This window comes from Balaenoptera borealis, assembly GCF_965194805.1.
Source record: "Balaenoptera borealis genome assembly, chromosome: 11".
NCBI classification, from domain to species: Eukaryota; Metazoa; Chordata; class Mammalia; order Artiodactyla; family Balaenopteridae; genus Balaenoptera; species Balaenoptera borealis.
The window spans coordinates 34676503-34703942 of record NC_138868.1 but is presented as its reverse complement, the minus strand read 5'-3'; the positions used below and the strand labels follow the sequence as shown (position 1 = coordinate 34703942).

The 27440-nt window shown below is 35.5% G+C and overlaps 2 long non-coding RNA genes across 2 annotated transcripts in view; one reads left to right on the top strand and one right to left on the bottom strand.

The window, feature by feature from the left end:
• LOC309606023 overlaps positions 1-27440 on the top strand; it is a 335857-nt gene that overhangs the window by 29063 nt on the left and 279354 nt on the right. The window lies entirely within an intron of this gene.
• LOC309606032 overlaps positions 1-27440 on the bottom strand; it is a 1194635-nt gene that overhangs the window by 1160313 nt on the left and 6882 nt on the right. The window lies entirely within an intron of this gene.

Below are 27440 nucleotides of genomic sequence, written 5' to 3'. Positions count from 1 at the left end.
TCTCTGTTTCTTCATCTGTAAAAAGCATTTCAGAGTTTTTGAGTAATAAGTAAATTAATATGGATTAAATCCTAAGAAAATTGCCTGGCTTGGAATAAGGACCAAGGACCACCACACTACACAGCTCCAGGGGCGCTATTCACAGTGATTTCTATGTGATTGGTGCCCTTGGAACACAACATAACATGGGTAATGTGCCCCTTGCAGTTGTGTTCCACACAAGTGTTGGTAAGCTTGAGGAAAGTATAGCTTTTATATTATTGTGATTCATGCCAGGATGACTAGATGTTGTGGTTCACTCGGGACAGTACTGGTTTCTGTCTGTCATCTTTGCATTATTGGTGCCACTTTTCTATCCTGGAAATGTTCTCATTTGAACAATAAATTGTATGGTCGCTGTATTCATGGCTGTTTAGGTAAATCTTGTTAGTATATCTCTTGAGCTTTCATGATCTATTCATATCTCAAAGTCTATTCCAGCAGACTCAGATAATCTACTTGGCTGAAAAGATCAATTTCTTTTTTGAAAAGAAAGTCTTTGCTGTAGTTCTGAAGAAACACAAAGACTTCCTTTCATTGTCATTTTGTGTTAGTTTTTCCAATGATTTATATTCTTATTTTATTCAACTCTCTGTAAAATAGTATTTTTAGCATGGTTTCTTAATGTTATTGCCTGCAGTTTATTTATTTGACTGAGGTTTTTAGCTTTCCTGGGTTACCTAGTCATCTGTGGAATCAGATCTGCTTCTGTTTTCCAGACAATCCAAGAACAATCTTTGATTTCCATGTCATAGTCTATATAGAAAATTATATTTGCATTTAAACTTAGGCCAAAAGATAGAAGGTTTGGGTGAGTCTACCTGGAGTCTGTTAAAATAAGCCACCACATTTTATTTAGATTCTAAAATTATAAGGAAAAGAACTTTTTCCATTTTTGAAAATGAGCTTGCTTCTGTGGCTTCTTTTATAAATCAGATATTATACTCAAAATGGTTATTTATAATCCTTAATGTTTGATAGTTGCCATCTGTGATGAACGTGGTATGAGTAGGTGGTAAGAAATGGCAGAAGAATATTTATCACTTTTGTTTTTTATTGGCTGGAACATCTTTCTTGCCACTAACAAAAATTCAGATAATTTAAATTCTTTAAATTGTATTTCCAAGGGTGCAATTATTTTTTTTAACTGAAAGGCCTCTTTTCTTTAAATGACAAATATTATATTGAAATTTCTTTTGATAAATGAATTTTGATTCAAATTAGAATTTTTTATATAAAAATTATTCAAAAGTGTTGATTAAAATTTCCTTAAATATTCATTGATGCTGTTCAACTAGTTCAATGTTTTGTTTTGTTGTAATTTAATTTTTTACATTTATTTAGCCCAGTCTTCTTCCCAATACTTCCCACTAGGCCCTCCTTACCACTCAATATATGTTTAACATTTTAAAGTAAAACTTTCTATATTTTCTTCTGTCAGCACAACATCATCTCTACTTGCTTGCCTTAACCAAAACCATCTTCCAAGATGGTAACTTCCCATATATCTCTTTTACATAGAAGCTCTTTACTGGTTTCTCTGGCTTTATTGAGAATTTTATGATTCATTTTATCTCTTCTTTTAGCATATCAGTTATACTTCTTTTCAAAAGTTTTTTTTTTGCATTGTTGTGCTGGAGTTTACAATATTCATTTTAAATTACTCTAAGTCCATTTTCCAATAGTATTGTACCACTTCATGTGTAGTGAAGGTACCTTATAACAGTGTCCCCAGTTCCTTTCTCTGGTCCCTTGTGATATTACTGTCATTCATTTCTTCTATTCATATAATATAATGACCTAATGCAGGGGTCCCCAGCATTTTTGGCACCAGGGACTGGTTTCATGGAAGACAGATTTTCCACGGACGGTGGGCGGATGGTTCAGGTGATAGTGCAAGCGATGGGGATTGATGGGGAGTGGCAGATGAAGCTTCGCTTGCTTGCCCCCTGCTCACTTCCTGCTGTGAGGCCCAGTTCCTAACAGGCTGCGGATTGGGCCTGGGGGTTGGAGACCCCGGACCTAATGCATTGCTACTCTTATTGCTTTAAAAAATGGTTCTATTTTCAATCAATTAAGGGTAAGAAAAATGAAATATTTTTTACCTCATTTATTCATTTCTCAGCGCTCTTCCTTTCTTCATGTAGATCTAAGTTTTTGACTTACGTCAGAACTTCTTTTAAAATTTCTTTTGGGGTAGATCTGCTGGCAATGAATTCCCTCAGTTTTTGTTTTTCTGAGAAAGTATTTCTCTCTCACTTTTGAAGGATAATTTCACTGAGTGGAATTCTAGATGGACTTCCTTTCCCTCATTCAATCCCTTATGCATGTCATTCTCTCTTTTTAATTTCATGATTTCTTAGAAGAAGTCAACTGTAATTTTTATAATTATGCTTTATAGGTGCTATCTCTCCCTTCTCTGGCTTCTTTCAGCATTTTCACTTTGTCTTTGGATTTCTGAAGTTTGAAGATGATGTATGTGTATGTGTGTGGAGAGGACAGTAATGGTGGTGTAATTTTTTTCCTTGGCTTTCTTTGAGCTTCCTGTGCCTGTGGGTTGGTTTTCATAATTATTTTGGAAAATTCTTAGCTGTTAATACTTCACATACAGATATTTTTTGCTCCACACTCTCTTTTTTCTCCTCCTGGTAACCTAATTAATTGTATGTTATACTATTTGAAATTGTCCCACAGTTCTTGGATGTTCTGTTCTAGTTTTTTTTTTTAATTCTTTTTCTCTTTGTATTTCCATTTGAGAAGTTTGTACTGACTGAACTATTTTGAAGCTCAGTAATTCTTTCCTCAGCTATATCTAGTCTACTAAAGAGCTCATCAAAGGCATTCTTAATTTCTGTTACAATGTTTTTAATTGCTAGATTTTATCTTTGTTACTTTCTTAGAGTTTCCACATATCTGCTTACATAACTCATCTATTCTTTTATATTGTCTACTTTTCCATTAGAGCTCTTAACATATTAATCATAGTTAAATGCTTGTCTGATAATTCCAACATCTGTGTCATATCTGATACTAGTTCTGATGCTTTCTTTGTCTCTTCAGATTGTTTTTTCTTGCATTTTCACATGCCTGGTAATTTTTTGTTGAAGTGCAGACATATTGCATTGAGTATTAGTAATTGAGTATATAGGTCTTCAATGTGAGGATTTATGTTAATTAAGGTGGGAATTGAACTATGCTTAATATTTAACATAGCTATAGATCACTTAGGTTTCAGAGTTTTCAGGTGTCCTTGTTTTTGTCTTCTATATTGACTTTGAGCTTCCCTAAGTACTCCTCCTCAAAGAAACTGTATCTTATAGCTCTTCTAGCTGTAATCCACTGTTATTATGTAAGCCTTGTTGGCGTGGTACAGAGTAGGCTTTTGTCATGCAGAAGGTTCTGGCTGTATATCATAAATATCAATAAGTGCTCTTTACCTTTCCCAACCAGAGTCATGGAAGGCTTTCTTATATCTTTGCTTAGAGAACCTGGTGGATTGAGTGTAAAGTCCACAAAGTATGGGATTCCCCCGAAAATTATGCCCCTCGGAGTTTCTCACTCTCATTCTGGTCTGCACTTAGCCACCATCAATCAGTCTAAGTTAATGTTTGAGTATTCATATCAGTTTATTGCCTGAGGGACTTCTGTTGCAATAATCAGAACATGACTATGATTCTCTGCATATGTTTGTCTCTTCAGATATCAGGCTCGTTCTTTGTCCTGCAACCTCAGTTCTCTTATAGATTAAAGAAAATCTATTTATTTTCATTTTGTTCAGTTTTTTCTGTTGTAAGCATGGGGATGATAACTTACAAGTTCTTTACATGGAGGAACTTAAACTAGAGGCTGAGGCTATTACTTTTCACTTTCTTGAAACAAACAAACATATTTTAAAAACCTCTTCATTAGCCCTCTTGACCTTTCCTCATACCTCTGTGTTATTGCCTCTTTTTGTATAAGTTTTTATATAAGCCTCTGTGTTACTGTCACAGAAGACCTTGGAAGATTTTGGCAATTGAATCATAGATTATTTCTATACCTCAAATTCTGTCGCTGTCAGGGTGATTTTATTGTCCATGTGGTTGGATGTTAACTCTAAGATAAATGTCTTGGATCAATGTCATTGAAGCCAACAATCTTTGACCCAATTTTTCTTATCTTAAATATACAGATCTCTTTGCCACACACTACAACTCTCTAGTTATTGTGTTGTAGCAAATGTTAATACTTATACAGAAGCCAATTAAGTAAAATTGTAATTGGAAATCAACTGAGAATGAAAGCAGTAAATCCACCATCTTTCCATGATATCTATAAGAACCTTTCAAAGTAGGGAGGCTTTGTGAGACTTTTAATAAATGTTGTTCTTAGATTCTCTTATGTATTGAAAATGGTATTTATAAATCAGTGTTTTTTTTACAAAATTTAAAATTTTCATATGAAATAAAAATCTGCAGAGATCTGCAAAGTTTGGCAAACAAAGAAATAAGTGTTTAAGAACAGAAAACATTATTAAATACTTAAATAATTCAAGTTTGCATCCATTAATGAGCAAGGATGAAGGAAACTGAAATATGGGCCAATAAACATAAATATAGCATTGTGTATAAGGTCCAAATGATTTCATTAGCTTCATCAACTACCTTATATAGAAAGTGTTTACTTCTGGGATGGATGTCTATTTATGGATAATATTCATGATTTAGCATACTGATAAATATGTTAAGTTTTATCAGGGACCCGTTTGGGGCCGTACCATCCTCTCAGGGCAGAGCTTGCCTTTTCCCGCTCGGCTGTGCACACGGCCTGCATCCGCCTGAGCTTGCTGCGTTTAAAAATGGCCGCCCAGGGAAGAGGACTGAGCCTCTGCGGTGGCCCCTGATGGGGCTTCAGCACTGGGCTCAGCGTCTGGCTGAGAGCGAACAGGCTGTCCCCGCCCTCGGTGGGGGTCGCCGTTGGGCTGGGGTGGCACCGGGTCTGGCGGCCCAGGCGGCCGCTAGTGCAGTAGTTCTTTCCCATTCAGAGTCTTAGGTAATTCTGCTTTATTTTACTTCCACTTGAATATCGATTTTACTATGAACAAAATTTCTACTAGGTTCCTTCAAATCTTATTTGTTTGATTATATCATTCATGTATTCAATCTTCATATTTTAGAAGACTTAAACAAAGGTCTATAAATGATTTTTCTTCAATTTTACATTCTTATAGCTTACTCTGGAAGTAATAGAAAGAATAAATTGTTTTAATGGATATTCATGAATGAAAAATGAAAAAAAATCCTTATTCTGCATAAAAACTAAAAGTGGGGGCTTCCCTGGTGGCGCAGTGGTTGAGAATCCGCCTGCCAATGCAGGGGACACAGGTTCGTGCCCTGGTCTGGGAAGATCCCACATGCCGCGGAGTGACTGGGCCCGTGAGCCACAACTACTGAGCCTGTGCGTCTGGAGCCTGTGCTCCGCAACAAGAGAGGCCGTGATAGTGAGAGGCCTGCGCACCGCGATGAAGAGTGGCCCCCACTTGCCACAACTAGAGAAAGCCCTCGCACAGAAGCGAAGACCCAACACAGCCAAAAATAAAATAATTAATTAATTAATTAAAAATATATATATGTACTTAAAAAAAAAATTAAAAAAAAAAAAAAACTAAAAGTGTTTTAAAAGATAAACTAAACACAAAATTTGGCTCATATATACATTGTTAAATTATTTCCCTGACAAAGGTTATATGTTAAACTGAAAGGTTATGTGGTGTTTATCCTGGAGATAAGTTGTGTTTCTCTTTCCAGTGTAAAATCATTCTTAAGTTCAATTTCTTTAATTATATAAGAATGCATCTAATGTACATTTCTGCTTAAATTAAAAAAAAAATTGGTATTCTGGATACACAGATAGGACAAGTTGTACTTTTAATATTAACTATACATCCTCTAATATCTATACACAAACTTAAAGGGTATAGTTATGCTCTTTTGCAATTTCATGAGAATATTTAATATTGTATAACCTTTGGGCTAATGTTTTAAATGTTAGAGAAAAAGGTAATCTAGAATACTTAGTTCTATTTTAGGAAATGTTGCCTTTCTTAAACAAGCTATAACAACAAAAATAAAGCCTTTAAAAGTTATTGGAGCCAAATAATATACGTAGAAAGACCAAGGTGTAACTTAGTCTCCACTCTCCCACTTTCGTATGGGCTAGACTTAGTGACTCACTTCAAGTAATAGAATACGATAAAGAAAAATTCTAACATTGTAGTGGACAAACCTGGTAAGCAATACTTTAACCAAGTGATCGTGGTCAACATCATTAGTAATATCAAGTAACCCCTGATATGACGTTATAAGAAGGGTACTTCTCATGTTCTTTCCAAAAACTTATAACCCTGGTGTAATCATGAGAAAAACATCAGACAATTCTAATTTGAAGGACATTCTACAAACATCCTTGACCAGTCTTCGTCAAAATAGTCAAGGTCACAAAAAAAAAGTAAAAACAATGATACAGACAAATACTAGGGCCACTAAGGAGGCATGATGACTAAATGTACTGTGTTATCCTAGATTGGGTCTAATACAAGAAAGGGCGTTGACAGGAAAACTGGTCAAATCCAAATAAAGTTTGGAGTTAATTTATAATAATGTACCAATGTTGGTTTCTTAGTTTTTACCTATAAAATGTATATAATGGGGCTTCCCTGGTGGCGCAGTGGTTGGGAGTCTGCCTGCCAATGCAGGGGACACGGGTTCGAGCCGTGGTCTGGGAGGATCCCACATGCCGCGGAGCAACTAAGCCCGTGTGCCACAACTACTGAGCCTGCGCGTCTGGAGCCTGTGCTCCACAACAAGAGAGGCCACAATAGTGAGAGGCCCGCGCACCGCGATGAAGAGTGGCGCCCGCTCACCGCAACTAGAGAAAGCCCTCGCACAGAAACGAAGACCCAACACAGCCAAAAATAAATAAATAAATTAATTAATTTAAAAAAATGTATATAATGTAAGATGTTAACAATAGGAGGAACTGAAGCAAGATGAGGGGTGTATGTGAACTAACTGTAAGATTTTTGCAGTGTTTGTGTAAATCTAAACATAGCCCCAAATTTAAAAATATACTTTAAAAAACAAAAAAATTAATGGAGTAAACTCAGTAATGGCTGCCATGAAATTCCTTATTCATATAAAAGTATTTCATTGATTTCAGGAAATATTTTGGATGTAAGTTAAGCCTTATATATATAAAAAATATTTCATTGATCTCAGGAAAGATTTTGTATGTAAGTTAATTCTTTAGTTCAAGTCAAGAAGCCTTGAATTCCTATTATCTAATTATATCACATTAAATATGCCCTCGTTAGACTCAAATCTAAGTTTCAACACCAAGCCTAGTTGTCAACTTAAACTGACTTCTTATTTATTCAGCTTATACAATGATTATTCTCCTGAAATGTTACATTTCTACATTAAAAAGAACTTTAAAGGCCATCTAGTCTAAATATCTATTCAATATTTGTTTTACCCATGTCCATTTCTCCAAATGGCTGTCTAATTTGTAGAATCCTCTGTAGAGATGAAGTTTCCATTCATATGATATAGCACATTAACTAATTGGATAACTGTAATTATTAGACCACTCTTTTTAAAAAAATTTATTTATTTATTCTTTTTTGGCTGCGTTTGGTCTTCGTTACTGCATGTGGGCTTTCTCTAGTTGCGGCGAGTGGGGGCTTCTCTTGCGGAGCGTGGGCTCTAGGGCGCACGGACTTCAGTAGTTGTGGCGTGTGGGTTTCAGTAGTTGTAGCATGTGAGCTCAGTAGTTGGGGCTCGTGGGCTCAGTAGTTGGGGCTCGTGGGATCTAGAGCGCAGACTCAGTAGTTGTGGCGCATGGGCTTAGTTGCTCCGTGGCATGTGGGATCTTCCTGGACCAGGGCTCGAACCCATGTCTGCATTGGCAGGCAGATTCTTAACCACTGCGCCACAAGGGAAGTCCCCTAGACCACTCTTATATTCAACAAAACTGATTTTCCTATAGCTCCCACCAAATGGTTCTGCCTTCTGGGTTCACACAAAACAGGTCTCATTTCTTTTCTACTGAGCATGTCTTCCAGTTTTTGAAGACAGCAGTCATTTCCCCTCACAAGTCTATTCTGTGGACAGAACACATAAAATGATTGTTAAGGCTATTTCTAAGTTAAAAAAAACTATGAGGTTCATTGATCTCAATTTTATTCTACCAAAATATAACCTTTGATTCCTTCCCCTATCAAATTTATTCCTCCTATGTTGTCCCAGTCTCAGTAAATGACATTACTCTCTGATTAAGCCAAATTCTAAGATTACTTCTTGATTGCTTTTTCCCCTTTCTTCTCTGTACTTAATCCATAGCCAAGTCCTTGAGAGTTAACCCACAAATATATCCTTTTTTCTATCTTCACTGGTACAAACCTAGTCCTTGTGACCGCCATCTCTCACTAGGTCTAACTGTTCTCCCTGCTTCCATTTTGGCCCTTTTACAACATACTTAAAAAAAACACGGAACAGATAATGTCTTTCTTATGATTAAAAATATCACTTCTTAGAATAATAAAATATAAATTTTCATGTGAATCTATAAGGCCATGTATGTTTCTACTTCTTTTTTACCTCTCCAAAGTTCTTTTTTGTTGACTTTCTCTTTCATCACCTTGCTCCAGACACACAGGCCTCTCACTGTCGCGGCCTCTCTTGTTGCGGAGCACAGGCTCCAGACACGCAGGCTCAGTAGTTGTGGCTCACGGGCCTAGTTGCTCCACGGCATATGGGATCTTCCCAGACCAGGGCTCGAACCCGTGCCCCCTGCATTGGCAGGCAGATTCTCAACCACTGCGCCACCAAGGAAGCCCCCTAAGTATTCTTGAGGACAAGAATTTAAGGTAGACACAGGAATGTTATCAATATATTAACAGACAGTTCCTTTTAAGGAACACATTTTTTTTCTAATGCTACCACAGTTTTCAAGATGTGCTAGTTTAGTCCTACGGAATAACTTACTTGATATCTTTGCCTGGATCACATATCAGAAATATTACTACTCAAAAAATAGTTTTTATGCAGATCAAGGTTATAATGTATATGATTTTCTCAATATGCATTAGCTGTAAGATACTTTTGTACTGGGCCTTAAAAATTGGTATTGCAGAGAAATTAAAGGAATATGAATAAAAATATGCAGTTGAAATATACTCTTAAATAGTAGAGCAATCTACCTTTATGAATATATAAAGTCAAATACTTTTTAAGATTAAATAAAACATACATATTTGATATGGCTGGAATATGTTATTAAACATTTGAATAAAGTTGACTGGTCTGGGGGAAGATTTTTCAGTCATCCTTCCTGTATGCTTGTATAATTAAAGCCATTTAAATTTTCTGTTGAATTTTAAAGACCAAAGTATTTTTTTATGGGTCATATATTTCCCCTTGTAAGAAAGGAAAAAAATAAAGATTTTGTTAAATGATGTTGAATATTAGCTTATTTAGGTGATGACAAAATGTTTGAATGATAAAAGTTAAAATACAAAAGTAAAAGAAAAAATAAAATTTTACCTATTCAGATGCCTTGCATAATTGTAATAAGCCAATTAAAATACAAATGGAAGGTATTTTAAAATATGAAACACTACTTCAAATGTTCAAAGTAGTCCTTGCTCTTTCCCAAGTGTAGTTTTGATTTGCATTTCTCTAATAGGGCTGTTGAGCATCTTTTCATGTGCCTCTTGGCCATCTGTATATCTTCTTTGGAGAAATGTCTATTTACTTCTTCTGCCCATTTTTGGATTGGGTTGTTTGTTTTTTTGATATTGAGCTGCATGAGCTGCTTGTAAATTTTGGAGATTAATCCTTTGTCACTTGCTTCATTTGCAAATATTTTCTCCCATTCTGAGGGTTTTCTTTTCATCTTGTTTATGGTTTCCTTTGCTGTGCAAAAGCTTTTAAGTTTTATTAGGTCCCATTTGTTTATTTTTGTCTTTATTTCTATTTCTCTAGGAGGTGGGTCAAAAAGGATCTTGCTGTGATTTATGTCGTAGAGTGTTCTGCCTATGTTTTCCTCTAAGAGTTTGATAGTGCCTGGCCTTACATTTAGGTCTTTAATCCATTTTGAGTTTATTTTTGTGTATGGTGTTAGGGAGTGTTCTAATTTCATTCTTTTACATGTAGCTGTCCAGTTTTCCCAGCACCACTTATTGAAGAGGCTGTCTTTTCTCCATTGTATATTCTTGCCTCCTTTATCAAAGATAAGGTGACCATATGAGCATGGGTTTATCTCTGGGCTTTCTATCCTGTTCTATTGATCTATATTTCTGTTTTTGTGCCAGTACCATACTGTCTTGATTACTGTAGCCTTGTAGTATAGTCTGAAGTCCAGGAGCCTGATTCCTCCAGCTCCATTTTTCTTTCTCACGATTGCTTTGGCTATTCGGGGTAAAGGACACATCTTAACCATAAAGACCCAAAATGGAAAATGGTAGACCATCCATAATCAAACTCAAAGAAAGCGGATAAAAATATTGCAATATTGGGGCTTCCCTGGTGGCGCAGTGCTTAAGAATCCGCCTGCCAACGCAGGGGACATGGGTTCGAGCCCTGGTCTGGGAAGATCCCACATGCCGCGGAGCAACTAAGCCCATGTGCCACAACTACTGAGCCCGTGCGCCTAGAGCCCGTGGTCCACAACAAGAGAAGCTACCGCAATGAGAAACCCGCACACTGCAACAAAGAGTAGCCCCCGCTCGCCGCAACTAGAGAAAGCCGGTGCACAGCAACAAAGACCCAATACAACCAAAAATAAAAAAAAAGTTAAAAAAAAAAAAATATTGTAATATCAGACAAAGCAGTCTTTGAGGTAAGAAATACTAGTAGAGATAGAACGATATTTCATAGTTATAAGGAAGTCAGTCCACTAGGAATATGTCATAATTCTAAATTTTTATGCTCAGTAGTATTACCTTAAGTAAATTTGGAAAAATCGTCAAAAATGAAAGTAATAGTAGACAAATCCACAAACAGTGAGAGAAATTGAGACCACTATCACTAATTGATAAGGCAAGCACACAGAAAAATATATAATTATCCTACTAAATGAAGAAAATAATATAAAAATTCAATATTTATAATTAAAAAATTATCAGCAAACTAGTAGAGTTCTTCCTTAAGCTGATAAAGAGTACTTACAGAAAACCTAAAGCAACTTCATACTTACTGACAATACATTAAAATTTTTCTTCTTGAAATCAGAGATGAGACAAGTCTGTTGATTAATAATATTTCTGTTTAACATTTTATTGTGGGTAATTTATAGGAGGATAAAATAAGAAAATAAATATATAAGGTTTAGAAAGGAAAAATAAGTTACCATAATTCATTGATGACAGGATTGTGTACCTAAAATCTCTGAATGAATATGCAGAGAAACTGTTAGAATTAATACGTGAAATTTTCTTTTTCTGGATTAAAAATGTTTATATATAATATATCAACACAAAAATGGAAAATAAAATGAAATATTAACAAGGAATAAATACTGAAAATTTTGCAAGAACTCAACCCTGAAAACTGCAAGATTATTGAGAGAACCTAAGGATTTAAATGAGTAGAATCATACATCATGTTAATGGACTCAAAGAGTCGATATTGTAAAAGTGTTAATTCTCCACCATGTTATTTTTATTTTTAATAGACTATCACTCCACATCTTAGCATATTTTAAACATTTTATATGTAAATAAGTTGATTTAAAAATATATTTAGAAATACCAAGACTCAAGAATAGATTAAAAAAACATAAAGGAAAAGAAAAAGGCTACAGGAACTGATTACCAAATATTAGAGTAGTTAATTAAAAGGAGGTGAGTTAACAGATCTATAGTATATTTAATAATAGAAGTCATACTTTTTAATTGATTGTCAATCATTGATTGATTTATTAGAATCTTGTTTTGAATCAAAGTTAAAACTAGAACAGCTACTCTGTCCTGATCCCAATTTTGAATGACTGATGTATATAAGATTCTTATTTTCATTTAAAAAACAGGAAATTTTTTGATTTGAATAAAACAAAACACTGTTTCTGCCTCTGTTTCATGCCATATCCAGCAGTTGTATATGAGGGCTTACTATATTCTCAGTAAACAAGATCTCCATCCAAGAAAAACACTTAGGCATTTACTGCTATGTCAGAAGGAATCATTTGAAGCATGTTTTCTATATTTTCTTATGAAGCATTAATTTTTAACCTTTCATGTTTAAATTTAAAGTACTTGATACATTATATTTTTGTGTATAGTATGAGGTGAAGGATATAACATTATCCAATTTTCTCAGCATTTTTTTAAATCAAAAATTCATCCTTTTCTCTCTGTATTCCAGGGACATCTTTGTTGCTATAAGCTGTACATATAAGAAAGCTATATATGTGTGAGCCTATTTCAGGATTCTCTATTCTAGTGGTATAATTTTTAATTGTTTCTATAATTTTGTAGTACATTTTAACACCTGTATTGACATTGTTTTGGCTTACTATCTCTATTTCTAAAGCTAGTACCTACTTTGCCTCTGTAACTAACTGAATCTTCTTTGGGCACCAGTTCATGTCCTACCTTCCAGGAGAACTCACTGACCACATCAGCTGGTGTGTACATGGGAAGTGTAAAGACAGATGATGAAATGTTTTTCTAATGAGAAGAATAATGTAACTTTGGGAAAGTGGTTTAGTCTCTCTGTACTTCACATTCCTTATCTAATATTTTGGAATTATAGTAGTAGTTTCTCAATAGGAATGTTAGAAGGATTAAACTGGACAAGTATATAAAGTGACTTGCACAAAGTAATCTTCCAATAAATTCTATATTTTGAGTTATTTTATTGTTACTATTTTATTTTAGATGGAAGCAGGCATATTACATATGAAGGACCAGGAGTAATTCAGGTTGGCTCTGATAGGAATTCATGATGGTGAGTAGAGAGAGATAAGTCAAGGGAACAGACTAGTCTCCTCATTTAAATAGGTACTAGTTTTAAAAATAGGGATTAAAATCAAAGTGATGTAAAATAAAATCAAAATGATATAAATCAAAATCTGATCAGATTTCAAACAGAAAGTAATATAATACAGTCTTGTCTAGGGTCTGATCCTCACCCATGACTGTATGTATCTATTTAAATTAACAATAAATGAGGCATATTTGCTTTGCAAAGTTTCAAGCTTTCTACACCATATTTCAAAAAAGAAACCACTGTGACAACTATCACATATAATAGTGCTTAAATGATGCATTGCTATAGCATGGTATAAAAAATGTATTTTACCCCTTTTGCAACATGCAAAGGTGAAGAATCACTTTCCTTACAGGCAGGAAATGCTTCCTACATGTTTGGCACTGTTCTATGTGCTTAACATATATATATACTAATTCAGTCTCCATTAAAAAAGCCTACTTGGTGAGCATTATTTTTATTGTCAGTTTACAAATGTCAAAATTGAAATCAGAGAATTTAGATAACTTGTCCAAAGCAGCTCGCCTAGTAGATAGCAGAGCCTAAATCCAAACCTAGCAGTCTAGCATGAAAGTTAATACAAAATAGAAAATCAATACAATATTAAAAAAAACTTCAATACACTATAGGACAAAATGGTAATGTCACCAGAATGCTTTCAGTAAATTCTATATGGAAACATTTATAATGATCAAAGTAGAGTGTCATGTGATTTAGAGGACAGATTTCTGTGGATTTCCAGGTTTAAATATCCTCAGCATGATATACTAGGCTGTCCGTAATATAGCCATTGTCTGTCCTCACCATTCATCATTTCTTTAAACATCTCCCATCTGCAGTTATATTCCAATACTCTCACATATCTGAAAATTTCCAGTCAAACCAGGCTTTCTTCCTGACCCTGATTCTGTTTATTTCTTTTGAGTTGAATCACTTCTCCCCACCTCCACACCAAAAGCACCTCTTTGATTAATCATTTCCCTCACAAGTAGAATCAATTCTTCCTTTATAGATAATTTTTCCCTTTACATAATTTTTGGCGATCTTTTCACTAAGCATGGATTTATTTGTTCATATATCAATTTCTCCAAATTGATATTAATTAAAGATTAGGTCTTTTTATATGTCTCCATGATTCCATTTCTTAATTCAGCGTCAGGCACATGGTGCTTACTCAAAAGTAACGCATTACATGAATGGACAAAAAGATGAATGAATGAATATGCCAAGAATTTATAACATAAATCCATAAAGATTTGAGATTTTGGGGGGTGTAAACATTCTTGAATTGATGCTGAAGATGTTTATTCTACCATTTACATATTTTTCGATCTTTAAACAAATTATTTATGAAGTCTTCGTAATGCTCAACTTAAAGAATCATGTGGTTTGGGAGATGGACAATTAACTGTGAGTCTCTGTACCAGAAGTCCACAGAATAGCTAGGAAGTTTCATAAGGAATGCAGACATCATAAGGCATGGTAGAGGATACCATGAGATGCTCTAATGAAGCACTAGATGATACCAAGAGATGCTCTAATGAAGCACTAGAGAATTTTAAGGAGAGAGTTTCCTTTCAGCAAAAAAGGAATTTTAAAAAAAATTTATTTATTTAATTTAATTAATTAATTTATTTTTGGCTGCGTTGGGTCTTCCTTGCTGCAAACAGGCTTTCTCTAGTTGCGGCGAGCGGGGGCTACTCTTCGTGGCGGTGCACAGGCTTCTCATTGTGGTGGCTTCTTTGTTGCAAAGCTCCAGCTCTAGGCACGCGGGCTTCAGTAGTTGCGGCGCATGGGCTCAGTAGTTGTGGCTTGCAGGCTCTGGAGCGCAGGCTCAGTAGTTGTGGCACACGGGCTTAGTTGCTCCGCAGCATGTGGGATCTTCCCAGACCAGGGATCTAACCTGTGTCCCCTGCATTGGCAGGCAGATTCTTAACCACTGCGCCATCAGGGAAGTACAAAAGGAATCTTTTGTATATTTTATTACTCATATATTGTTTTGAAGTCTCCAGTGCCTTGCTCAGTGCTGAGCACATAGAATCAATAGATTCTCAATTTTTATGACATGACTAAATGATTTAGGAATATGGATATATGCAAAAAGAGTATTCATTCAGAGAGAAATAAGTAAAAACAATCTCAGAAGCAGAAACAAATGGGGCAGGGATGGGGGAAAATTGTCTCTCTGTGTCAAGTAGGAGAGTGAAGGGTTTGGAGTATGGTAAGAATGAAGATCCAGAGAGAACCGCATTGCACTGGAATGTTTATGGATTCTCTGTCCAGCAGCGGTAGAAAAGGAAAAACAACTCAAACTGATTTTATAGAAGTTTTATTAAGATATAATTCACATGCATACAATTCATTCAATTAAATTGTACAGTTCAGCAGTTTCAGTATATTCACATAATTGTGTAACCTACACCACAAACAATTCTTACGTTATTTAGTCATAACCAATGTCTCAAGATTATAATTAAACAACAGGTATACAAATCACTCAATAAAGCATCTGTCTCCTATTAAATATTGCTTCATAAATGTCAGCCGCACATTGTTATTCAAGTAAATTATAAGTGACAGAAAGTCTGTGAACTGTCCCGACAGTGATCTGAACCTATGACTATCACAGTCATTAAACCTGGAGCAGAGTTGTTGACCTGCCTCAAATAATGTTCAGTAAAACATGAAATCTAAGGAACTAGCTAAATTGGCAGCATACCCATGGACAAAGGGGCTCAATACCAGAATTATTCCACAGCAGAGGTGAAAGATGAGACAGCCACTCAGGGCCTCCTATAGCTTCCTAATGATGCAAGTGCCTCTTCTGACCTGTCCCTTAAACATGCTAGAGATAAAAGCTTTCCCTGTGCTTCTTCTCAGCAAAGCTCTATAGTCTTTGAATTTCAATTGTGAGAGGAGACAAATGTAGCTGTCCACATTTAGTGTCTATGGCTTAAAATGTTAGAAGTCTTGGTTAGAGCACCAGCTACTGGAAAACCTCAGTGGAATGCAGGACAGAAGATGAGATAAATTTCAGTTCAGTTAGGACTGTGTGTGTGTGTGTGTGTGTGTGTGTGTGTGTGTGTGTGTATGTGTATGTGTGATTGCATGCTTGCACAGTGTTGTTCAGGGACACGCATGTTCTTCCTATGGTTGCTAAAAATTCACTATTCTCTTAACAGAGAGTACAAACAAATATGTGTTGGAATACCATTTAGAGATCACCTGGTCTAACCTCATTTTCAGTGTGATTTTCCAAAATGGCACAAAAAACTACAGGAGGAACAAATGTTAAAAGTCAGTTTAAGGAAAACTTCTGGAATTGTGTTGTAAGAAGCTCCATAAATGATTTTCGCAGTGAAACTACAATAATGGATAAAAGTTATAAAAGAACAACCATTTAATGTCCTGGAAATTATCCTAATAACAGAATAGAGATGCATATTATAGACACAGATCACAAATGTGATGCATTGAAGAGATATACGGGTTTTCTTAGTGATCCGGAAGAAGAGGAAACACTGTACTTTTACTGAGTACTCACCATGTTTCTGGCAGTATGCTAGGTAATTTTAATGTATGTATTTAATTGAAATCTCACAAAAGCTCCAAGAAGTTACTGCAAGTTAGCTGATTGCATAATTTTCACTTGAAGGGAAAGATCAATTCATTCATTGCTGGCTATATTTATTGAGCATTTTCTATATGCCAGACATTGGGTTAGGTCTTAGGGATACAGTATCCAACAGATGGATACCATTGTTATCTTCACAGATCTTTCTGTATAATGGGGGGAAAACATTAAACAAACAACCATATAACTGACAATATATTTACATCATGGTATCTATTATTACTAATAAAATCAATGCATCAAATAAGTTATTGACTGCTTAACATATGCCAGGTACCAAGATACATTCTTACCTATGTAAGAATCTTATACAATATCTTATATGATAGCTGACATTTATCTGACAGTCACTACTTTAATACTTAAAACAGTAGGTACTGTTGATATCTATGTTTTACAGTTGCTGAAACCAAAGCCCATGGACATTTGCAACTTACCCAGGATTTTACAGAGAATGTGAATTGAAGAATAAAGCTTTGATCCCAGGTATATTGCCTCTAGAAGCTTAATATGCCCACAACTTCTCAGTTAATTGTTCCCACCACCCTTACACAATTTATAAGCAACATGGCTAGAATTCAAACCCCTGTGTTCTGACTTCAGAACCTATACTCTGAACCTCTCTGCCATGCTGTCAACATGTGAACAAGAAACAGAATGAGCAGTTCTGGTGACATGAGAAGTATAAAGAGAAAGTGTTTATCAGGAAGGGACACTGAGGTTGAGGTAGGTGAGCCGTGTAGTGGTACTTAATAGAAGGGAGAAGAAGAAAAATAATTAAAGATTTAAAACATGCACACACACACACACAATCACACACAGGGGAAAGTTAATCATCAGTTTTAAAGAGTAAGATAAAGGTCATACCTCAGTTTCTAATTTCTAACCACTGTTGTATTTTTCTGGTAATTCTTTTAACTTCACTTCTTATTTTTCATAATTTTTGAGATTCTCTTTCAACTTTAAGTGGGAGCAAAGTTAGGAAACTGGTAAAGGAGACATCTACTATTTCTACTCAGTAACTGTAAGGAAGCTATATTGATGTGTTTAGAGGTTTCAGTGAAAGCCTTTAACCAATGTTAATTAGTGAACTGGAAAAAAAAAAAGAGGTGTGTTCATCTGACAGGAACACTTGATAAGTAAGCAAATATATTACACATAAAGACAGATTGCTGAACTTGAAATTGATATTTTATTGTAACTTTATGTAATGAATGTATTATTTTATGACCTGTCAACCTGTTTAGGGATAATTATAGTTTCTATATTATAGAACACTCATTTTGTCCTTCGAAAAGAACATCAATTATCTTTTTTTGGACAAATCTCACAAGAAGTCTAATTAATGAGTGAAACTACTTGCTCATTTGCCTTTATAAAATTCTCTTAAAAGTAAGCCCTTCTGGGAATAAAATAGTTTATAAATAGAAATTCAGATGAGCCATTATACAATAATTACATTTTCTTTATTTTTGAAGCACGTGCAAGTAAGTGTGATTAAACAAAAAATAGAGATGTGCTAAAATATTTACAAAATATTAATGTACCCGATATTTTCCCAAGCTTTTGTGTTCATGTTTGAATAGTATTTTAGAACAATCTATAATGAGAAGAAAATTCTATATTAAGAGTACATACATGTTTATATACATACAGACATGTTGTAAATAAAGGTTTAAATACATATCAGATATGAAAAGAACAAATGTCTTGGTATGTGATTTGAGATGGGAAGGCTCTGACATATAAGTTAGTTTAATGAAGTGGTCACAGAAATGTGGTTTTGAAGGTAGGTCTTGACACATTTAAACCACAGAACTGAATCTGTATACTTTTCTTTCTCCCTCTGTTTCTGCACATTTATCCTCCAGGACAATCATGGCAAATTACCCACTTCCAGCTCTTCTTCACCTCTGTGCTTTTGTATATTCTGCTCCCTTTGCCTGGAGTGCCCTTTTCAACCTCTGCTTTTCCTCACACTTGTGCCTCTTACATTGTTTTAAATTTTAGCTCCAAAGTCACTTCCTTTTAGACTTTTCATTATTTTTCCTCTTCTCATATATCATTTTATCTCGTTTGTTATAGTACAACTTTTTCTGTAAAATCGTGACATTTATTTACATGCACATTTTCCCCAGTACTACCTTGGAATAAAGGAAACACATTCTAATCATCGTTTTATCCTTCATTTCTAGTGCAGTAATTAAAACTTAGTTGGTGTTTGATACATGCTTGCAGAATGAAGTGAGGATGAGTAGTTGAGTACAAGGCAGATGATGCAGGGCATGCAGAGTTCCAGGCGTGGGAGGAGTGTCTGCATTGGCAAAGGAACTCAAGAGAGCACCTGAGTCTTTGCAGTGGTGACTTATCCAATGTGCATGGAACAAGAATACAGAAGGGCAGAGGCTTAAAAGGGAAGATGGGGCTCTAGATTGTGAAGGGCCTTATTTACTTTGCCAGAGAGTTTGGTGGCTCCTTGTAGACCAAGAGGAGACCTGGAAAGACTTAAGCCAGGAAATGAGATGATCAGGTCAGTGTTTTGAAGAGAGAATTGGTTGGTGGTATGATGATGAACTTTTATCTATAAGACCACGGAATTAGAAAGGCTGATTCAAAGTGTTATTTTTGTTGAAGAGGAGCAAATTAATTAATTAAGCAGATGCTTTGAAGATGGAATTCACAAGATCTGAAGAGGATATGTTGCTTAGAAATTATTTTCAATGCAGTCTTCTTAATGTAGTCAGATGGCATGTTGTCCTATACTGAGCAATGTCTACTATGAATTTCAGTCCAATAATGAGATTCTATTGTTGGACAGGGCTATGTGCCTGGCTGGACAGCACATATCAAGAGAAAAACTGTAGTAATTGTCCTCCACCACCAATCACCACTCTCCAACATCTGGATCCTATATTTTGTGGAAAAGTGGTGAGGAAAATTGTTTGACACTAGTGCTTTCAGGTGAATTCAACTGTCTTTTATTATCAATTTATGGAGTAATTAAGATGCCATTACTCTATAGAGAGTTTTGCCTTGAAATAGTCTCAATAGACTTTTTTATTAATGTATGTAACTCACCAAATTATTTTTTATAAAAATAAATTATTCTTGAAAGAATGACCATCCCTTTATCTCTCTAGTCCTAGTAACTGGCACACAGTAAGCAATCCATTAATAAATGTTTGCTGAATGAATGAATGGTTGAAAGGCAAACAGAAAGTTGAATGAAGAGTGAAGAAGGAAGGACGTGTAAGTGCTTTGTGATTCTAGCACAAACATGCGTGAAGAAGTGCCATATGCTTGAGTCTCATTATTTGTCCCAAGTGTCACTGGTAAAGGTTTTACAGTTTTTTAAAAAAATTATTTTCATAAGACATTTTTGTCATTATTATTATTATTATTATTTTTATTTATTTATTTATTTATTTATTCACTTTGGACTGTGTTGGGTCTTCGTTTCTGTGTGAGGGCTTTCTTCAGCTGTGGCAAGTGGGGGCCACTCCTCATCGCGGTGCGCGGGCCTCTCACTATCGCGGCCTCTCCTGTTGCGGAGCACAGGCTCCAGACGCGCAGGCTCAGTAGTTGTGGCTCACGGGCCTAGTTGCTCCGCGGCATGTGGGATCTTCCCAGACCAGGGCTCGAACCTGCGTCCCCTGCATCGGCAGGCAGACACTCAACCACTGCGCCACTAGGGAAGCCCTGTCATTATTTTTAAATAAAAGATATTTGCTCCAAAAATATAATAACTTCCAAGATTTAATGGCTATGCCATTCCAAACTTAAAATATCTTCTTACCACTTAATCACATCAAAATCTAAATGTTATTTTTCTTTGGTTATTAATTTAACAAATCTTTATTGATAAATTAGTTTGTCCCACATGTTGCTGTGATGATGATGCAAAGTGAAAAGGCATAGTTACTATTCTCAAGTGTTTATAACCTTGCAAAGAGAAAAACATGTACATAAACTTTTCGATACCAGTTAGGTGGCATATTAGTTGCCTAGAGCTTCCATAACAAAATACAACAGAGTGGGTGGCTTGTATAACAAATGTATATTTTCACAATTCTGGAGACTATATGTCCGAGATCAAGGTGTTGGCAATTTTGATTTCTCTTGAGGCCTCTCTTCTTGGCTAGCAGATGGCTGGCTGTCTCCTCATTGTGTATTCACATTGTTGTCTTTCTGTGTGTGCACATTTTGTATCTCTTTCTATATGTCCAAATTTCTTTTTCTTATAAGGACATTAGTTATATTGGACTAAGACCCACCCTAAAGACTTCATTTTAATTTAATCACCTCTTTAAAGACCTTATGTCTAAATACAGTTATATTCTGAGGTACTGGGAGTTAGGACTTCAACATATGAAATTAGGGGACACAATTTTAGCAATAATAGGTAGGATATAGGATATGGCCCACCTAAATGGAACAAATGTCTCAGACTTTCAGACTCTCAAATTAAACCTAGAATGGACAGATATTTAATTTTTAAGCAAATAATAATATGTGCTCAAAATATTAAAAATGTGCTGCTGAAGATATGGACATGAAATTTTAATTTTTTACAGCTTTCCCCTCTCATTGTGTCTGCTGTCATAATCATTTCTACAGCCCCCAACCGAGATGTCATAAACAAAAACAATCAGGACTTTACAAAAGCATCAATGCCTGCAGCAGATAAGTACACAATACATAAGCAGCCAATTTTAATGCAAATGCCTTTTCATGAGGAACGAGGGTGGTGTGGTGTCTATGAAATACATCTCCAAAAAAATACTCTCCAGCAGGGTTTCTCCAGGACACCACCTACATTCTTCCATCAAGAGAGGAGCAGGATTTTGTTCTCAAAGGAACAGATACTTATTCTAGATGTGGATTTGTCTTCCTTGCCTGCAATGCTTCTGCCAAGCCCATCATCTGCGATATTAAGGAATGTTTCATTCCCCATCATGAAATTCCATACAGCATAGCTTGGGACCAAGAAATTGGTTTTATAGGTCATAAAGTGCAGAAATGCTCAAGAAATTTATTGTTCTTTTGATACCTACCACTCGGAGCAACTGGCCTGATGTGATGGAGCCGTGGCCTTCTGAAATGCCAACTGGATGCCTAAATCTTTTGGGGCTGGGGTAATGTCCTCCAGGATGTGAAATATGGTCTATATGAGCAACTAACATATGGTTCTATTTCCTTCATAACTGGGATTCATGAATCCAGGAAACAAGGGAAGAAAAAGAAGTGACTTTTCCCACTATTTCCCTGAGAGATCCACTGACATCATTATTTCTGCCTGTTCTCAACACCTCTGGGCTCTGCTTGTCTTAGTTACCAAGGGAGAAGTATTTTAACTAAGGTCTACATCAATAGTTTCATTAAACTCAAAGTTTAAACTAGAACTTAGTTTCTTTGGGCTCCTCATATTAGTGAATCAATAGGCAGAGATCATTGGTGTTCTGGCTGAGGCGATTGATCTTGATTGTCAAAAAGCAATTGGGTTGTTAAGACACAATGGGGTAAAAATTGCAGAAGATTCTCTGGGATACCTCTTAGTATTCCCTACACAGTGATTTAAGTCTCTGGGAAAATGAGAACAATTTAACATAGGAGGGAGTCTCATGACCTCAACTAAAATCATAACTAGCCAAGGTTCTTGCTGAAGGCAGAAGGTGGTAGAACAATATAGTTACAGATATCAATTATGATCACATGACCAATGGCAAAACTGAGAACTGTAATTGTTATGGATAGTTTTCCTTACTTTGATATGTATATACTTGTGTATGTGTTAACTTTTAAAATCTTTTCCTCTTAAATTTGCCTAACATGTAATGTAAGAAGTATTAGTAGTAGTCATACTATTTGATTTATAAGATATCAAAGAGGAAATGTGACTTATGTAGAAGAGAAATGAACATGAAGGACAGATAAAGGGGTTTTGTATCTTATTTTGAGGAGAAGGTTGTACACAAGACAGTTGTATTATGTTATATGGAAACAGAATTTTGCTCTTGTTTTATTTAGAAATTATGATAACTATAGTTAATAAAGGTGTATAGAAATGTCAGGTTGACAAGGGGTAAATTGTAGTGGAATTGTATTGTGTCATCTTGTCAAAGCTAGAACTACATTTCGCAGAAATTTCTTCCCTATGTCATTCTGGGCTAGTTTGAGCCAGATTTCTTTGTGAAAATTGGAAGAGAGTAGTGAAATAGCAGCTGTATTCTTTTTACACTCGTGAGGTAAAAGCAGGTCACCAGGCACAAGGCAGGTTTACATGTATTATCACTTATCTGCTGGTTCACTTATCTGCAGGTTTCAGTCCACATAGATTTCACTTACCCTTGAAACTTTCTTAGTCTTGCTGTCCCCATTGGATGTCCATCTTCCCTTCCTTATTGCCTGCCTAGCTGACTTTAGGCTGTAGCACCAGACAGAGAATAAACAACCTCCCAAAGTCTATTTAACCAGCTTCCTAAATTCTGTAAGGTCCAATCCCAGTAACCTGTTGTATGTGTGTATTGCAGTAGTTCTGCTTCTGTGATTGACTGATAAAATTAGTGAGAAAGTTTAGAGCCAGTAGGAGAAAACTTTCTTGTTTTTAGCATATTGTTCTTTTGCAATCTTGGAAAACTGAAGTTAAATGTCTATATGTGTATATCAACATTATTCTCACACACTATGTGGTTATTCCCTACCCACTATATTTTACCAATCTTTAAGGCAACAAAATACTTTGAATTTTGTCATTATTCAGCCAAATATGACACTTGCACAGCTGTGGGAAATACATTTTAACTAGAATTGACAAAAGCCAATTACTTCATTTCATTAAAAAACCATAAGCCTTCTCTCACCATTTTCAAAAATATTTTATAAATAGTCTATGAATCATTAATTCTACTGTTTTAAAATTGTTTCTAATTTCAAAACTTACTTTAACCTTTAAATGCTTCTGAAAGTTTAGGCTCTGTTTCCGTTCATAATTGGTCTTTTATTTTGAAGAACAAATAGGTCTGCAGAATTCTATTCTGACTCTGTTCATTCTTATTACAAAACCTTTTCAACATTTTGATTTATTTTCTCCTCTCTAAATATGTCCCCCTGGGTAACAGTGCTGTTACTGACCAGATTAATGCACCAAGGAAAAATATGGGTTTGGCAACTGACAGCAGTTGTCTCTTCCAGCTCAATATTATATTCTCTTCCAGATATGAATTACTGTGGGAACAGATGGACAGTTGGCCAATAAAGGGTCTGCTATTGCACTTATTATCTTATATAGCACAATGAATTCATAAATATTTTAATTTGAAATTCTTGGGCAATATGTGAACTCTGTCCACTTGTCAGTGGTGCTGTTGTTATATGGGAGATATACAATTCTGATAAAATCATGTTAAAATACAGAGTAAAGGCCCAGAATATAATTACAATGCCACATTTTATGAAAGAAGAAAATGAAAAATAAAACACAATTATATATGGCATTGTGACAATGTACAGAAGTCATGTTTATGTATCAAAGAATATTTTACATCAGAGGACATGCCTTTATATGTTTTAGAAATTTATCTTTTGTCATGTGCCTAAACGGGCAACAATTCAATAGTTGTACTAGTTAAAAATTTGAGACACTAAGGCTCAAATTTAGATTCTAATGTTTGTTCGTTCATTCATTGAAAATTATGTTCTCTTTCAATTTGCAAGACTATCATAACATAGCCAAGGAATGAGAGTAATCATCTGATTCTTTATTAGAGTTATATAACCTCCTTAAGATAGTAATCTTTTCAAAATGACAATCATTTTGCAGTTTTCTGCACTTCCAAATATATCATATATGGATTCAACTGCAAAGTATTGGGTCATGCATTAGGTATTGAGTCAATGATGTCACATATTTAATGCAATCATCAAACCTACTCTTCTAAATTTCTTTTTTTTTTTAAACTTTTAAAAAATTTTTATTTATTTATTTATTTTTGGCTGCGTTGGGTCTTCGTTTCTGTGCGAGGGCTTTCTCTAGTTGTGGCAAGCGGGGGCCACTCTTCAACGCGGTGCGCGGGCCTCTCACTATCGTGGCCTCTCTTGTTGCGGAGCACAGGCTCCAGATGCACAGGCTCAGTAGTTGTGGCTCACGGGCCTCGTTGCTCCGTGGCATGTGGGATCCCCCCAGACCAGGGCTCGAACCCACGTTCCGTGCGTTAGCAGGCAGACTCTCAAGCACTGCGCCACCAGGGAAGCCCCCTAAATTTCTCTTTGACTACATCCAGATTAAAGAATTTGTAAAGATACCCAGAATGTTTAGGAAACGAATAACAATTTAATTTGTAGTCGCTTAAACTTAAAATTATTATTATTTTTTACTTTTTATTTTTTATAAATTTATTTATTTTTATTTATTTATTTTTGGGTGCGTTGGGTCTTCGTTGCTGTGCGAGGGCTTTCTCTAGTTGCGGCGAGCGGGGGCCACTCTTCATCAGGGTGCACGGGCCTCTCACTGTCACAGCCTCTCTTGTTGCGGAGCACAGGCTCCAGACTTGCAGGCTCAGTAGTTGTGGCTCACGGGCCCAGTTGCTCTGCGGCATGTGGGATCTTCCCAGACCAGGGCTCGAACCCGTGTCCCCTGCATTGGCAGGCAGATTCTCAACCACTGCGCCACCAGGGAAGCCCTTAAAATTATTTTTTAAAGAAAATGAGCCTTACTTCCTTGAACAGTAGTAGATATGTATATAGTTCTTTTGGATGCATACCAAGACATCTTCCATCTGTTGTACATTGAAGACACTACAATTAAGAGGGATTCCATAGTAGTATTTTTACTAACTTCATATGCAATTCCTCATGGATTATAAAAATGGAGCTGTAAAATTTATTACTAAGTAAGAGTATTCTAAAAATAAAGATTGGGAGAAAAGAAACACAGATATAACAAGAGAGTGACGTTAAGAAATATCAAAACTGAGGCAAAACAAAAGAGCAAATGATAATAATGCACCTAGCAACTTTTCTTTCATCTTAGTTTACTGAAGTTAAATGCAGTCACCAAAGGAATATCCAGTAATAAAGAGTTGAAACTAAAATATTTCAACTGTAAATCATGTTTGACTTCAGAGTTTGTATGATAAATTTTCTCATTACATTTATTTTTCTAATTCTAAAGCTTGACTTAACTTGATAGTAAAATTAATTCTATTAATCCAGACTTTTCTAAACATTCCTGAATACTGAACTTCTACTTATTCTTAACAGATCTGATAAATACATGAAACCATATTAGCGTTCCCCTGGAAATATGTGGAAGCCTAGCACTGAGAATACCATTAAAAGACTACCATTTTTGGCAACTGTGCTAGAATCCAACATATGTTTTACTCTCTTTAAACTGTCTGCACAAATAGATACAGGAGATAGTCTAAATGAAAACTTAGCCCCTAAGATGAGCACACAATCAACACATCTAACAGAGCAAAATATCCAAGACAGAAAAAAAAGTTAAACATATGGAAGAACTGAAACATGAGAAAAATGATAACAGAGGAGGCAGAATTGTACCTTCAAATAAGGATAATACTACTAATCACAAAAACTATCATTGATTATTTCCATGTGACCAGCACCTTTCTAAGACTTTATATGTTTTAACTTCATCTGGAGTATGTAGAAGAGTAAACCGTAGTCATAAGATAAGAACTATTAAGTAAGGGAATAAAAGCTAGAAATCTCAAAAATAAAAACTGTTGTTGAAATTAAAAATAAAAGATGAGAATGGACTGAAAAGAAGATTAATTAGTTTCTGGACGATCTTGTTAAAGAATTAAACAAGAAATCACCACAGATGGAGAGAGAGCTGGGAAATATGAGAGAAAAGTTGTGAAACATGGAGGATACATCCAATAGTTCCAACATCTAACTGGAGGTCCAGAAGGAGTACAGGTAATACATAAATAGACAATAAAACAGATAATCTGTAGAATTGAAGAAAGAGTTCTTTGATGAAAAGAATCTGCCCTGTATTGAGAAGGATAAATTAAAAAAAATCAACTAGAACATTTAGACATAGTGACAAAGAGTAATTACATTAAAAATATAATCTTAAGTTTCCAGAAAAATATGAAGATAGGGCCACTGGAGGCAAGATGGCAACAGAACATCTTCAAGCAGAAGGACTGCAAAGGCCCTGAGACAAGAAGGGAGAGAATTGACAGCCTTAAATTAATGTACTAAAAATTAAAAGATTAAACATTAGTGAACTATACTTTCATATTAGGTTAGGAAACAAACAAAATAAGCCCATGCAAATTATAAGAAGGAATTAAAAGAGGAAAAGTAGAAATTTATGTAATAAAAATGAATAGAGTTAATAAAAACAGAAACTTTAAAAATGATAATAACATATACAAACTTTGGAAGTATGAAAAAAGAGATAAGGAACAAATAATTTTAGAAATCAAAGTATGAGGACTTCCCTGGTGGTCCAGTGGTAAAGAATCTGCCATCCAATTCAGGGGACACGGGTTCGATCCCTGGTTGGGGAACTAAGATTCCACATGCCGTGGGGCAACTGAGCCCACGCGCCACAACTACTGAGCTCATGCGCCTCAACTAGAACCCACGTGCTGCAAACTACAGAGCCCACGCCACAACTAGAAAAGAGAAAACCTGCACACCACAACTAGAGAGAAGCCCGCGCACCGCAGCAAAAGATCCCACATGCTGCAACGAAGATCCCG